General features: G+C 35.0%; 1 long non-coding RNA gene across 1 annotated transcript; it reads right to left on the bottom strand.

Moving 5' to 3' along the window:
- Positions 1–241: 241 nt before the first annotated feature.
- On the bottom strand, positions 242–10,702 carry LOC145670739 (uncharacterized). The gene is made up of 3 exons (XR_014128406.1): positions 10,585–10,702; positions 4,492–4,749; positions 242–524 (listed from the first exon to the last, which is right to left on the bottom strand). It is a non-coding gene; the product is annotated as an uncharacterized LOC145670739 (long non-coding RNA).
- Between the last annotated feature and the right edge of the window lie 3,090 nt (positions 10,703–13,792).

Genomic DNA, 13,792 nt, shown 5'->3' with positions numbered 1-13,792 from the left:
TTCTCTCTTTTCCTTTGTATGGACAACAGGCTGGACAGCTAATCTTCTTCTTCTAGCTTTTTAACATTGTCCCCAAAACCTCTTTTTTTTTATATTATCGTACTCATAAGAAATAATAACTTAAACATGACGTCCCTTAATGCCCGAGAACGTTTCAAATACTTAACTTTGAAATTGTATACATTATAAAAATAAGGAAGTCGTAACAAAAAGAAAGAAATAAGATAACAATACACTTTATTGAGTGACCTGTCATTACGTCTTAAAGTTCTTAACAGTTTCCTTGATTTATTTTCAAGAAGATTGTAATTTTTTACATTTGTATACAAAGAAAATACATAAAACTATCTAGCTATTTAAAAATAGTAAGATATTTCGCTATAAAACTATCTAGTTATTTCGCTATAAAACTATCTAGCTATTTCGCTAGGGCCCATGGGCACAAAACACTGAAATCTGGTCCTGTACACAATAAGTGATTGACAGAAATCCTTTCTTATTGCTGTTCTCCACATTTCTTTTTTCTGAAATCAAGAAAATGGGAAAATTAATTCTAGATACTATCAACATCAGAACGATCAAAATTATTAAAAAAAAATCAAATTATGAGCTTGTAGTTAAATAAGTTTTTATGTTTAATTTTAAAGAGTAAAAATTACGTGACCGCGGTCGGGGATCGAACCTGAGAACTTCTAACTTTAAACTATATAAACGAGACTCGAAGGTACAAAGTTAAAATTACAAATTCCAAATTGACCCACAAATTACAAAATGTATTGTTATTAAAATGTGTTTACGTAAGCATTATGAAAGATTAAGCACTTAAAATAGCATGTTTCAAAGGAAGCCATGTCTTCTGGACAATAGAAAGAATGTGTTGAGATGAATAATTATGGAAATTTACGAAATCATATTACGGAAAAAAAAGGAAGAAAAGCACTTTAAGAAATGCATGCCCTTACACTTTTTTCTGTTATGACAAACTATTACAGAATTAGATATTGCAGTTGGAAGAAAGCTGAAAAATGTATATAAAACCAAGAAGAGATTCAAAGTTTTCTACTGTCAAATGAGAATTGAGACGCCAGCAAAGCAGAAAAGTACCCTCTGATGCTTATCACAATTGGGTGCAACACTGCATGCTTTCCACTAATCTAACATGTTCAGTGTCCTTGCAGGAATCAACCTCCAAAGCACATGAAATCTTCCTAATTATGTTTGTATATAATCCCTAATGTATACCATAAAGCATAGTCTATTTATTACTTTATTTTTCTAAAACTATATGGAATATAAAACTTTTAATTGAAAAAAATCTATATTTGAAATATTGTATGGCGCGACATCATCATTTCACATTCTTAGAATGACACTGAGAAAGACATATTTTGACTTCCTTTTTTTATTAACTCCATCCACCACAAATCACAAAGGAACATAGTGCTTGGAGAGAGTCTTGTCATTGCAATGTGGGAAACAAATTTACTATAAACGGTTACGGTTGTTATTTAGTGTTAAAATTAATTTTAATTTCAAAAGTATTTAAGAAATTCTGAAGGAAAAGGAAATAATAATAATAATAATTGATTACACAAAGAAACTGCCTACCTGAACACATTTTTCATTAAAACTAAAATCATACCTCAGCCAATTCCAATTGGGTTTTACTACATGCAAACAAACTGAGAAAGTGAATGGTGAGCTAACAGCAACAGCAGATTATAGCATTCTTCAATAAACTACAGCATACTCCCGATTATACGCTGGCGTCTCCCGGAAAAAAGTTAACTCAATAAAGCTACTGCACGAGTCATACAGAACGAGACTGTTTAAATATAGATTATAAATTAACTTACAGTATCGTACCTTGGCTTCACTGTAAATATACACTTTTTCGTTGATTGTTTTACGTTGTACTGAACAATACCGGTACAAATATTTTTAGTTCTGTATACATATTTGCACGCTTTTTCTTACGTTTTACGTACAATATTTGGTCTAGGAATTAATTCGTGCGGTTGGTACGCACACATTGAAGCTGTAGTACAAACACAAAATACATAAATACCTTAAGAAAAATATTGTCCATCGCTAGCCACCACTTTCGCCCATCTGTCAGGCAATGTACGGATTCCGTGGCGAAAGAAGTCCTCATCCTTGGAAGCGATCCAGTCAGAGACCCATGTTTCGATATCTTCTGAAGAAGTAAACCGCTGTCCAATCAAATCGTTGTTCATGCAATCGAACAAGTAGTAGTCCGAAGGAGCAACGTCTGGTGAATACGGCGGGTGGGGTAAAATTCCCATCCGACATTTTCTAAATAGGTTTTGACCGGTTTTGCGACATGAGGGCGAGCGTTATCATGTTGAACAATAAGTTTATCATGTCTGTTCTCCCATTCTGGTCGTGTTCTGGCCAGAGCTTGCTTCAAACGCATTATCATCGATAACGTTCTCCATTCATAGTTTCACCCGGTTGCAGCAGCTCATAGTACACCACACCTTTCATATCCCACCATATGCACAGCATAACCTTTGCACAGTGAATATCTCGTTTTGGTTGTGATGGACCTGGTTCACCTGGTTTCACCCAGGCCTTTTTCCGTTTAGGGTTCTCGTAATGGATCCACTTCTCATCACCCGTAATAATTCGATGCAGAAACCCCTTTCTGCTCTGTCGTTGAAGCAGCAATTCGCAAATGGTTTTTCGTCTTTCAACGTCTCTGTATTTCAATTCATGTGGAACCCAATGTGACATCTTTTGAATCATTCCCATGGCTTTCAAGCGTTTGGAGACTGTTGTTTGATCAACGCCTAATGCTGCTGCAAGTTGTTCCTGCGTTTGACACGAATCCTGCTCGAGCAATGCTGTCAATTCTTCGTCTTGAAATTTTTTTTGGCTGTCCAGCTCGCTCTTGGTCTGCCAAGCCGAAATCACCACTTCTAAACCGTGCAAACCACTTCTGACACGTTCGCTCAGCTAGAGCATGGTCACCATACACTTCCACCAAAATACGATGACTTTCAGTCGCACTTTTCTGCATGTTAAAGTAATGCAGCAGGACACCCCGCAAAAACACTTTATCAGGCATAAATTGCGCCATGTTCACTTAACTACAAACTGGTGTTGTTGACGCTTTAATCCACTGCCCTATACTACGAACGATACGCGATGACAGGGGTTTGCAACACATGTGTGGATACACGGAATTGTGGGACGCTCCGTTCGTTGCGCCATCTCTTGTCCACCCGCACGAATTAATTCCTAGACCAAATACAATAAGTTTTTTAAGCTAGGACAATTTTTATTTTACGAACAAGTATTGTCTGTCATTTTCAGCTATTCGCGGTGCCTCTGCCACCTAATTCCGCGAATAATCGGGAGTTTATTGTTCTCTTTTTCTCTACTGCTGCCTGTTCGGTTAACCTGAAAGAGCTTTCAACTAATAAGAAAACTTTGAAAACTGAAATAAAATTACGAAAATATTGAGCCCTAAGAAATTACTGAGTCTTTGCAGAATCATTATCCCTTCATTCATTGGAAAACTAAAGAGAACTCTAATAATCTCCAACAGAAGGATAGATTCGGGATCCGAACACCTATACTATATGTCGAAATTTTTATACTTTTTACAAGTTTCAAATTTTTATGAAAAGTCTGATTTGAATGCATCAAGATAGCAGACGATTTCTGCTTCAAACCAAGTAATTGCCCAAACTCAGTATCTCAAACACACAGTTGTAATTATAAATACATTATTGCACTTTTCTCCAGAAAGGCATAAGCAGATATGTCGACTTTTGGCGAAATCAAGATATTTTGCCTTTTTAGCTTTATCATTTGTGAGCAAAAGCATATAACTATAAGGTTTTAGCAAGATATGAACCATAGCATTTCATTCCTTTTCTGTAATGAAAAAAAAAAAAAGATCTGAATTCGCCTTCAGAGCTACAAATCGACGCAGAAAAGGGGCAGTTTCAACAGAGTTAGCAACTAATACTGAATAGATATTTTTACTAAATCCTGTACTGTTAATCTACGAGGTTGCTGCATTGAACTGTCGAAATATGTCTAACAGCTAATAAACTTCCAGTCTAAAGTATAACTACTTGTACTCCTGTAACCCTATACAATTTTGAAAGTAATACAAATTATATAAAACTTTAATATTCTCTTTCGCATGGATCCTCACGAAGCACAAAATTATGCACAGAACTTATTCATTATTTCTTGAGCTTCATATGTTTTAATAATAGATTTAACTAAGTTGGAAAGTAAAACGGGATTAAAATCTATTCGAACTTTGGAACTTCTAATAGTTTCTAACAAAATAAAGTGCCGAATTAAATCCATCAAATTCAGTTCAGCTAGTTTTGCATTTCCCGACCAATGCATATGCCTAAATAGGTGCAATGTGCGTGCAACGCGACTTATCACATGGAAGTGTTAGCGAAGCTTGTCTAATATAGCTCATTTAAATGAGATACTTACTTTGTTCCTTATCTTCAGCAGAAGCAAGGCACACGGAACTAACGCCAACATCTTGCTTCCTAATAGATTTAGTTACTTTAGGTGGTGTAGGTAGCATTTCGATCATAGAATTCACTTCGTCATCCGAAGTTTCACTGTTAACTTCTGGTGTTAAAGGCCTTTGTTCCTTTCGTTTACGTAAACGCCCTTCATCGTCTGTGTTCAGATCTGAGGTGTACTCAGCCTTTCTCAGCTTGCTACGAGCCTTGTCTTAGCTGTCTGTATTAAATAAGGAAATTTAAAATAGAATTAAAAGTATTGAAATTTATGTAACTTTCGATTTTTATATACAATACACTTATATGTGCACATATCGTTATTCTGTAACACTACTTTTAATTAAAAAGCTGTAGTAGAATATTTTTAATACTTATACGTCCAAGCTTATTTTATTTTTCGAAAATGTAAGTTTTATTTACACAGGTTGAATTAGAAGGTTGTTTACAACGCTTGAGGCGAAATTCTAGAGATCAACAGGAGAACAAAAACCTCAAAGACATCGTGTCTAGATCTATTTACATGCGCTTTCGTAATTCTAACCTGGCAAGACAAACCGTGATGTTACCTAACGCATAGGTCCTATCCAAATTCTTTCCAATATCTCATACCCTTTCCCTTCAGTGCTGAGACAAATTAGTGTAAAAGTCACAAATAAAAATAAGTTTCCCCGGAGTCAAAAGAGGACCCAGTGCAAAAATGCTAAATTTTCGTCCCATTTTGATCTAGAATCACCTCCCAAGCGTAGGAACGACTTTTTGATACATTCCGTAGATCAAAATTTCTCTCCTTCCCCCAAAAATATATCTACTCAAAATTAAAAAAAAAATGACTCGTTAAAGGTTTCGATGCTCGAATGTAATACTATGGAAGGAAAAAATGAAGCACCTTTAAAAATTGAGCTGCAGATGTGAATGAGGTCACAGTGTTGGGCAATTGTCCAGTTAGAAAAAGCTACATATGTGAGCATGAGTAGAGAAATAAAAGGATAATTTATAGTACGACATTTATGCATAAAATCTTTGATTTCAAGTTCTTTGCACACTTAGGGTTTAGAATGATATTTGTGACTCCTATTTTTCGAAGCTGAACCGTGATAATCATCCTAAAAGAATATACGAACTTCTAAGGTAAAGTTTTATTCGAACAACTTCGTTCAAATGGACAACCGACAAACCTTAAGCCACAACCACGGGCAACGAAGGCTTGCCTGCATCCTGTCTACTACTTTAAGCGAGTGTTTTCCCAGTGTTAGAATTAAATTTCATCAATAGGGGAGCCTTCCAAAGACGTAGAAGAAAGGTGTTTGTAATCTAAGTCAGAGTGGGCTATGATGATATATAAACCAAAAAAATAATAGCTCAACATACATGCAATGAAGAAAATAAACGAAAGTACTTTTGGCGATTTTACATTGGTATCCTCGTTGTTACTAATAGAGTGAATACAAAAGCACTGGATTCACGAATGGTTAAAAAACGGTAACATATATATATATATATATATATATATATATATATATATATATATATATATAAAGCAAGAAGAGCATTAATACATATCACGTCACTATAGTAAAAAATACAAAATAACCAGTATTTTATTTATTTATTTATTTACTGCTTTTCAACCATTTGTGAAGGAAATACCTATGCATCCTTTTTAAACTGGTAACAACCTAGGATGACGATGTGAAATTGCAGAAACTACTTGAACAACACCCACCCACCCTATATATATATATATATATATATATATATATATATATATATATATATATGGTATTATAAAAATCGTGGACAAGCTCTACAGGAACTTCTAGAAGTCAAAAGGAGACAAAATAAATTATCTTGCGTTTTTTCCTGTGGGACCTCCTTTCATTGGAAGAGTCCTTCTAAGGGTCCAAATTTGAATTTTACATTGGCTTTTAGGCAACTTTCGATGAACAATTTGCCAGGAAAGGAAATAGGATATTGGAAAGAAGTCGAATACGAGCTGTTCATAAGGTAACATTCTGCTTTTCTGTTATGCAGTGCGCAGATACAGGCTTGCAGTAAAACTGGACCATTAGGTCAAAATAGACATGCTAACTACAAACATTTATCTGAGTCCTGAATGACAAAGTAACGAGATGTTGATTTATGAATAAGCTTTATCCTACTTCTTTCCAATACCCCACATCCTTTCCTGGTCCTTCGTTTTTCGAAAGTTGCCTATAAACCAAAAATAAAATTCAAAATTGAGCTCTTTGAGCGGCCTTACCAAGGAAAGTAGGGCCCACAGGAAAAAAAAAGACTCTTCTTTTGAGCTCTAGCGTAAGTTGCTGATAAAAATGAGGATATTACACAGGCGTATACGATATACTAAAATCTAAAGTATTAGGAATGTAGCCTACCATACAATACAGTTCAATTACTCACCGTCGAGCAAGACATGATATATTATGTGTAATTGAAAGGAAAAATGTTATAAGGTAGATATTTGTAATCGACTTCAAAAATGTTATCTATCTAACATTGAGCCGATTCACTACGAAAATATATTTATTGCACATTAAACGTGCAACATAAAAATTGTACTCCTTTTTTTTTTTTAAAAAAAAGGGGGGATAAACATATTTGAGTCATTGCACGTCAAATTATTACACTACAGCCCATTTTCAACCCGACCCTTTTCTTTCAAGTAAATTTTATTTCTGTGTTATCCTGGATAAAAAAAAATCATTAACTGTCTTAGAAGAAATTATGAAATCAATTACAATTTTAACTACGTCCATTATAGCTTACAATTTAGCCTTTAAATATTAAGACTAAAACCAAATCTTTAAATATTAAGACTAAAACCAAATTGATGATGCAATTTTTTTGACAATTTTTTATATTTCAGACTCGTGTCTCTGGTAACATGATACACGTATGAACCTAACACTGCATTTCTACTACGACAGTACCGCAAATGCCATTTAATTTTGGAGATGGTGTGCTATGGACTTACAAAACTTACAACCATTTGTTGACTTAAACCGAAACAATTAGCCATAGACCCTAAAAACGTATGGTCCTCTCAATACAGACCGATTATACTATCCTCAAACCAGCTATAAGTCTGTGACCAAGCAGATATACGAAGGAGGACCACCGTTAGAAAGTTCCCCCTTATTAACTGCGTCTTAGTTATTTCGTCTCCGCTAGACGACCTTCAGAATTGGAATTTACAAACAAATTCTATATAACAAACAAACTTCGTTACCACCAAAAGTTGGTTAATAAGCAAAGATAATAAAAAGGAAAATTAAAAAAAAATCCAGTTTAAGAAAATTTAAATAATAGAAATTACTCTAATCAAAAGGTGAACTAAGTAAATAGGAATAAATTACATGTCCGGAGGAAAGCTTAAAATTAAATCGGATAGTTATTAGTACAAGTCCATTGGTAATGGAAAATAACGTTAAACTTTCTTCCTGTGAGCTCACACACATGTCCCTCCACATCACACCGCTCTGCCCCGAAGGAACCATGACAAACGCCATGAAGTATACAAGGAGATAAAAATTTCCTCTCACACGAAAACAAAGTAGGAAGAAAGTACTTAATTCGAATGAAAATAAAGTACAAAAAAAAAAAAACTGGAAAATACCGAAATAATGAAAAAAAAAACATAGGATGTGTTAACCTGTATTACTTTTTCCTTACTAAATCTTCCTCGTTATTGGAAATATATAATATAATAAAGTTACTAAATAATATATGGACGTATTTATGAAGTTTCGCAAGATATCAATACGCATAGATGTCATTACACTATCCGTCTTCACTTACACGCCGAATTGCGACTAATTTCCACTCAACCTCATCTGGTCGATATACCTTTTACGCCGAAACTTTAAAACTTAAAATTTCTATAGTTACATTGTACGTGTTAATCTAACCCAGATATTCGAAGAAAAGACGCTTCTACATCTCCTACTCCCAGCTTCTAGAAATCTGAGAGCTAAAATCTTTAACCAATGACATTTCTTCTATCCACCTGTGGCAGATGTGACGAAGAAAAAAATATCACTGCTAGCCAGGCCGGTAGCCAGCCCAAAAATTTAGGGGGGGCCGGCTGAAGTTAGGGGGGCCTGATCCAACCATATTATAGTTCATCACCATATTATAGTTCATATCTAAGCGTATCGTAAAATTTTTAAAGAGGGCCAGCAAAAATTTAGGGGGGGGCGGCCCCCCTGGATACGGGCCTGCTGCTAGCATTTGCTAGTAATTATTTCAACTTAATAAATATAAAGGATACTGTAAATAATAAACTTTACTATTATGATCCAAAAAAAATGATGCTATAGACCTTTTACGTTCATTTATTAACTGACATTTCTGTTTCTTGGCAAAGCGCTGATACTTAAATACACGATAAAAAATCTATACGGAAAAGGGTATATAAGACGTAAACTTACTGATTAACGTGGAATCCGAACCACCTGAGCTCTCGCCGGTAATCGAACTCGGGTCTTGCACGCCAACTGCTTAGCCACGGAGGAGCTCACATCCGCAATGTATTTATACTTATGGTATTACTGCTGTATTGCCAGAATACGAAAATAAGAAAAGGAATATTATTTAGTTTCTCACCCAAAATACTAGATATTGGCCCTGGCTCACTTGATAATGATTAATGTTCGAAATACGATGTGAACGTATGGCATAAAAGCTAGTCCATAAAACACTGACTAATTTGTACTACGTGGCCAGTAAAAAGCACGAATGCCATCTAACCGAGTCAAAACAGGAGAGCAGAAACAGCGTCCGTAGGGAGCAGGCGCGTCAGCGGCGATGAGTATACGCATAAACGAGGATGGTGGAAAAACAATTTCATCTAACAGTTCATTTCATAAAATGCACGCCTTATGTGTTGCACAGCTTTGGGAGAGGTATTACATGCAATCCAAAAAAGTACCAAAATGTACTAAATTAGATTATACTCGATTAGGTTTGGTTAAATGTTCCTCTTCTTTTTTGTAGCTTCAATTTGTTTACACTAGTCACAATAAACTTTTTGCCTGTTTAGTAGACCATGCCTTTCACACAATTTCGACAACTGACACTCATTTTTGTATAACTTCATAAAACTCAATCACGATATGACACAACCTTGTCATTTACGCACTGCCTTTCCCAAAAATCATAACAAATATAAATATACCGCCAAATAGTCCCTTCCGCCCGGCAAGGTTCTAGATTACTGGTCCCCCTTCCCATTGAGCAGTAATAAAAACAGAAAACAACGTGCCCTGCGGGGCTCTAACCCGCCTTCACTCGCTAACGCTCGCTCGGCAATACTGTATAAGTTAAATGTATACTCTTTAGTACAGAAAGAAACATACCCAGCTACTAATCTGCATGGGGGACCAGTAATCTACAACCTTCCCCTTCCGCCCCCCATATATATAGTGTAGCTTACAATATCAAAAATAACTAACGACAAGTATTTTGGTAGCTATCACCCTCAACTTACTTTTACTCACGAACCAAAAGAAACTCTCCAATTTATCTGGTAAATTTTCTAAAATTGGTCCGGCGATACAGTAGTTAACCCATACTAAGACCTCCTGAAGTCAGTCTGCAAGTAGTAATGGAGCTCCTCATTTTGTGCATGCTCGGCTAAAAGAAATACAAAACTCTAATCTAACCTGGGAATGTAAGAAATCTGTCAAAATTTGGTATGAATAATCCCTAAAAGTATGAGCGTCCAGCTCCTTCGGGAACTGACGCGAATTACGTATACTATATCCGAACCGTCTTCTTGAGTAATGTCGAATTCAGTCCTGAGCTTTGGTACAGAAGGAACGAACCCCACTAGTATCTTATATGAGGGTGTTATTACACCCTTCACCATCTGAATTCACTGATATATATATTACCAATTCCCATGTGCCCATCTACGTTACCCCAGCCTATAATTGATAATGAGTTACTTTTGTCCACATACACAAAAACTTTCAGTTGTATAATAAATGGTGCACCGGAATAAATCTATATAAACAAATTACTCATCATATCTTACCTTTTTCGCAGTTCCTATTCTCTCTTCCTTCTTCAATCCAACACAGAACTAAAAGTATTAATACAGGTATCACTGAAATTTCTACGCTTCTCAACCACTGAATTCAAACCTGCTGAGAGTGCACTGTGCAAGGATCTGCGCATGTGCCGTCACTAACAATTGAATGTTGTTTTCCGTACGTCCCTTTTTTATCCAGATCATGTAGCTCCGTGGACGTTTCATTCGTGGATTAAATATTGACATCCAATGGACCATCCACTGAAGTCCAGAAAATGGATATTCACTTCTGAACGTAATATGGACATCCAATGGACCGTCCACTCAAGTTCAGAATGTGGATATCCATTGCCGAATGTAATATGGACCACCAATGGATGTTACGCATAAGTCAATGTACTAAAACTGGACGTTCTGGATCTAATATGTACGTCCACTGGCTGTGATGTGCTCTGTGGGAATGTACACAGACCATGTAGGTTTTGTTTTTAACAGCTCAAAAATATATGCGTACATTAACTAGAATATTTCCATATTCTAGTGAACAAAACATGTACGACAATCAGCTAAAGATTCCAGAAATTGATTTAATTATGGCTTCATTGTACAGTATTAAAGAGAAATATTCACTCAATTATTTAAAAAAATAAATCGCGTCAAACATTCTTCATGATATTTTTGAAGGTTCGTAAGTAACGTGTTAAATGTTGTTTTAAGTCATTACATACTATCTATGGAATACGTTTCGTTAGATGAGTTAAACAATAAGCTCAGGTCATGGAAATATTCTACTCTAGATGCGCATCGGTCATTCCAAGTGCAGTGAATCTAAAACAAACCATCTCCCAAATAGGTCTTGACTGAGACGACAGTGTTTTGAAGTTATTATTAAGTTTTTGTATGCTACAGAATTAGTACTCTCTTCAGTAACTTTCGAAGAAATTTCTTTGTTAATGAAAGAAAAAATTGAAAGCTTTCTTGAATTGTAATCACACTTCAACCTTTAAAGCCGAAAATGCATTACTTGCTTCACTGTCCTAATCAGATAACCCGAACTCTCTGATTTGAGGTGAAACATCTCTATTTCATAGAACTTGCTCGCCAAACAAAGAGTTTTGTGGATATTTTTAGCACACTACCTTACGACATTAGTACTTATTGGCGTTTGTTGAAACCTCAGAAATGAATGAGAAGCCCGTTGTACGTACTAATGGAAAATTAATGAACGTAAGCGAGCTATGCTATGAAAGGGAAATAGATGTTCGCGAAAAGTTAGGTAATATTGGAACTTTATTTGTATGTCCCGTTAATGTTGATGGTAAAGATTACTATACAGTTAATTGTAACAAAGGAAACACTGACCAAGGATTCAAAACACAATATATTTTAAACTATAATGTGTTACAGTTTCGGATATCTAATATATCCTTCACCAGACAGATAGCGTCAGATGTAGAATATGTTAGATATTCGAAAGTGAGAGTTTGAAATACAATATGTTTTGAAGCTTTGGTCAGTGTTTCTTTTGTTACAATATCCAATCCAAAGCCATGGATAGTGTTATATAAAGGTAATTGTATTATTTCGGAATTAATCCGGATTGTTTATTCAAAGAAATCGATATGTGTATCATTAACCGAAGAAAAGGATACTTTCTTGTTAATGCTCGCAAGCAAGAATATTATGTTGACATTTACATTGTTATGTTGTAATATTGTTCTATCTCGTTTGCAAATATTGTGTCTTAAGGAAATATATGATCATTTGCCACTTAGTTTATATCCAGTTCAGTCAAGAAAAGCTCTTATTCTCAGACACTTCATCCATCCCAAACGAAATGGTTCTCTTGTTTTACTAAATATAATATTGATCTAGTAGTTCAACCATAACTCACAGATGACAATATAGCATTGTAGTGGTCCGTTATTGGCTCTTACACAAATATTCTCGGTACATTTGGTGCTTTAAGAATTTACCTTTCCAAGACTTCCGTATTACCATTGAACAACGAATTTGTTATACCGTATTTGCTCATGTATACGTTATTTTTTTTTACACAATGATAATCTCCAAAAAAAAAATGATGTATGTTGTACAGGGAATAATGCAAGCAGCCCAGTAAATTAAGTTGAAGCATAAAATCTTTAGGCATGTTTATTTATTTAAAGAGAATACTTTTAGATCACCGAAAGTGTGACCTCATCTCTATTAATCTTGTACGACAAAATAATCAAATACGTCATTGTACGTGCAAATTCGTTACATATTCCAGCTAAAAATGTAGTAAGTAATCTTTAATAATTAATCTGTCAAAGTATAATGCCACATTTTCGCCTTAGACGTAAACATTCTCGAGGAGAGGGTAATATCTGTTAAAATAGGCCGCGTGTTACCTACGAGATAGAATTTTATGTTTTTCACAAACCAGAGCACATATTTAACACGCGTAAATAAGGTTTATTTTTTGCAAATAATTCCTGTTTGTTTTTTATTTCTACGTTGTTTATTACTTGTCTCAATGCCTTCAGGAAAGTTAATTATTGAGGCGGCTATTTAAATGAAGGAGAATGTACGTAAATCATTTTTGTACAGTTCTCCATTAATGAGCAAGACTTTCTGCTGAAATTTCTGTAGTCTTGTGTAGTATTGTGTTTTAAGTTAATAAAGCTTAGCTAATAATTCAGAAACTAACTAGGGCTCAGGCTAAAATTGCATACTGTTTAGTAGTATTTTAGCATATTGTGGATCCAGTTAAAGTTATGACTAGTTATGAACTATTTATTTACATTGTAGTTGCGAAAGTGTTTGTTCTATTGTTTTACAGAGTAAGATAATATTCTTGTTATGGCACAGCTATAACCCAGTTGACCATAAAACAATGCAGTCGACTCGTATGGAAATATTCTAGTTTCTCCACATTTGGGACTTTATGAATAAGTCAGTTAAGACCTCCGAAATATCACCAAAATTAAACACCAAACGTTAAGTGTTGATTCATGCACATAAACTCATCTCGGGTGAACTACAGACTTCTAACATTAAGTTGCAATACGGCTAATTATAAAAGTTCTTAATCACAAATGCTGTAACTAGAAGTGTAATCTGAACTAAAACTAAACAGTATGCAATTTTAGTCACAACCCTTGTTAGTGTCTTCATCCAAAATTTTAACTAACAATCGCCATATTGCAAAATAAAATTTCCATCCGAA

This window comes from Thermobia domestica, chromosome 14 (assembly GCF_964235325.1).
Source record: "Thermobia domestica chromosome 14, izTheDome1.hap1.1, whole genome shotgun sequence".
Taxonomy (NCBI): Eukaryota; Metazoa; Arthropoda; class Insecta; order Zygentoma; family Lepismatidae; genus Thermobia; species Thermobia domestica.
This window is presented reverse-complemented; position numbering and strand designations above follow the sequence as displayed.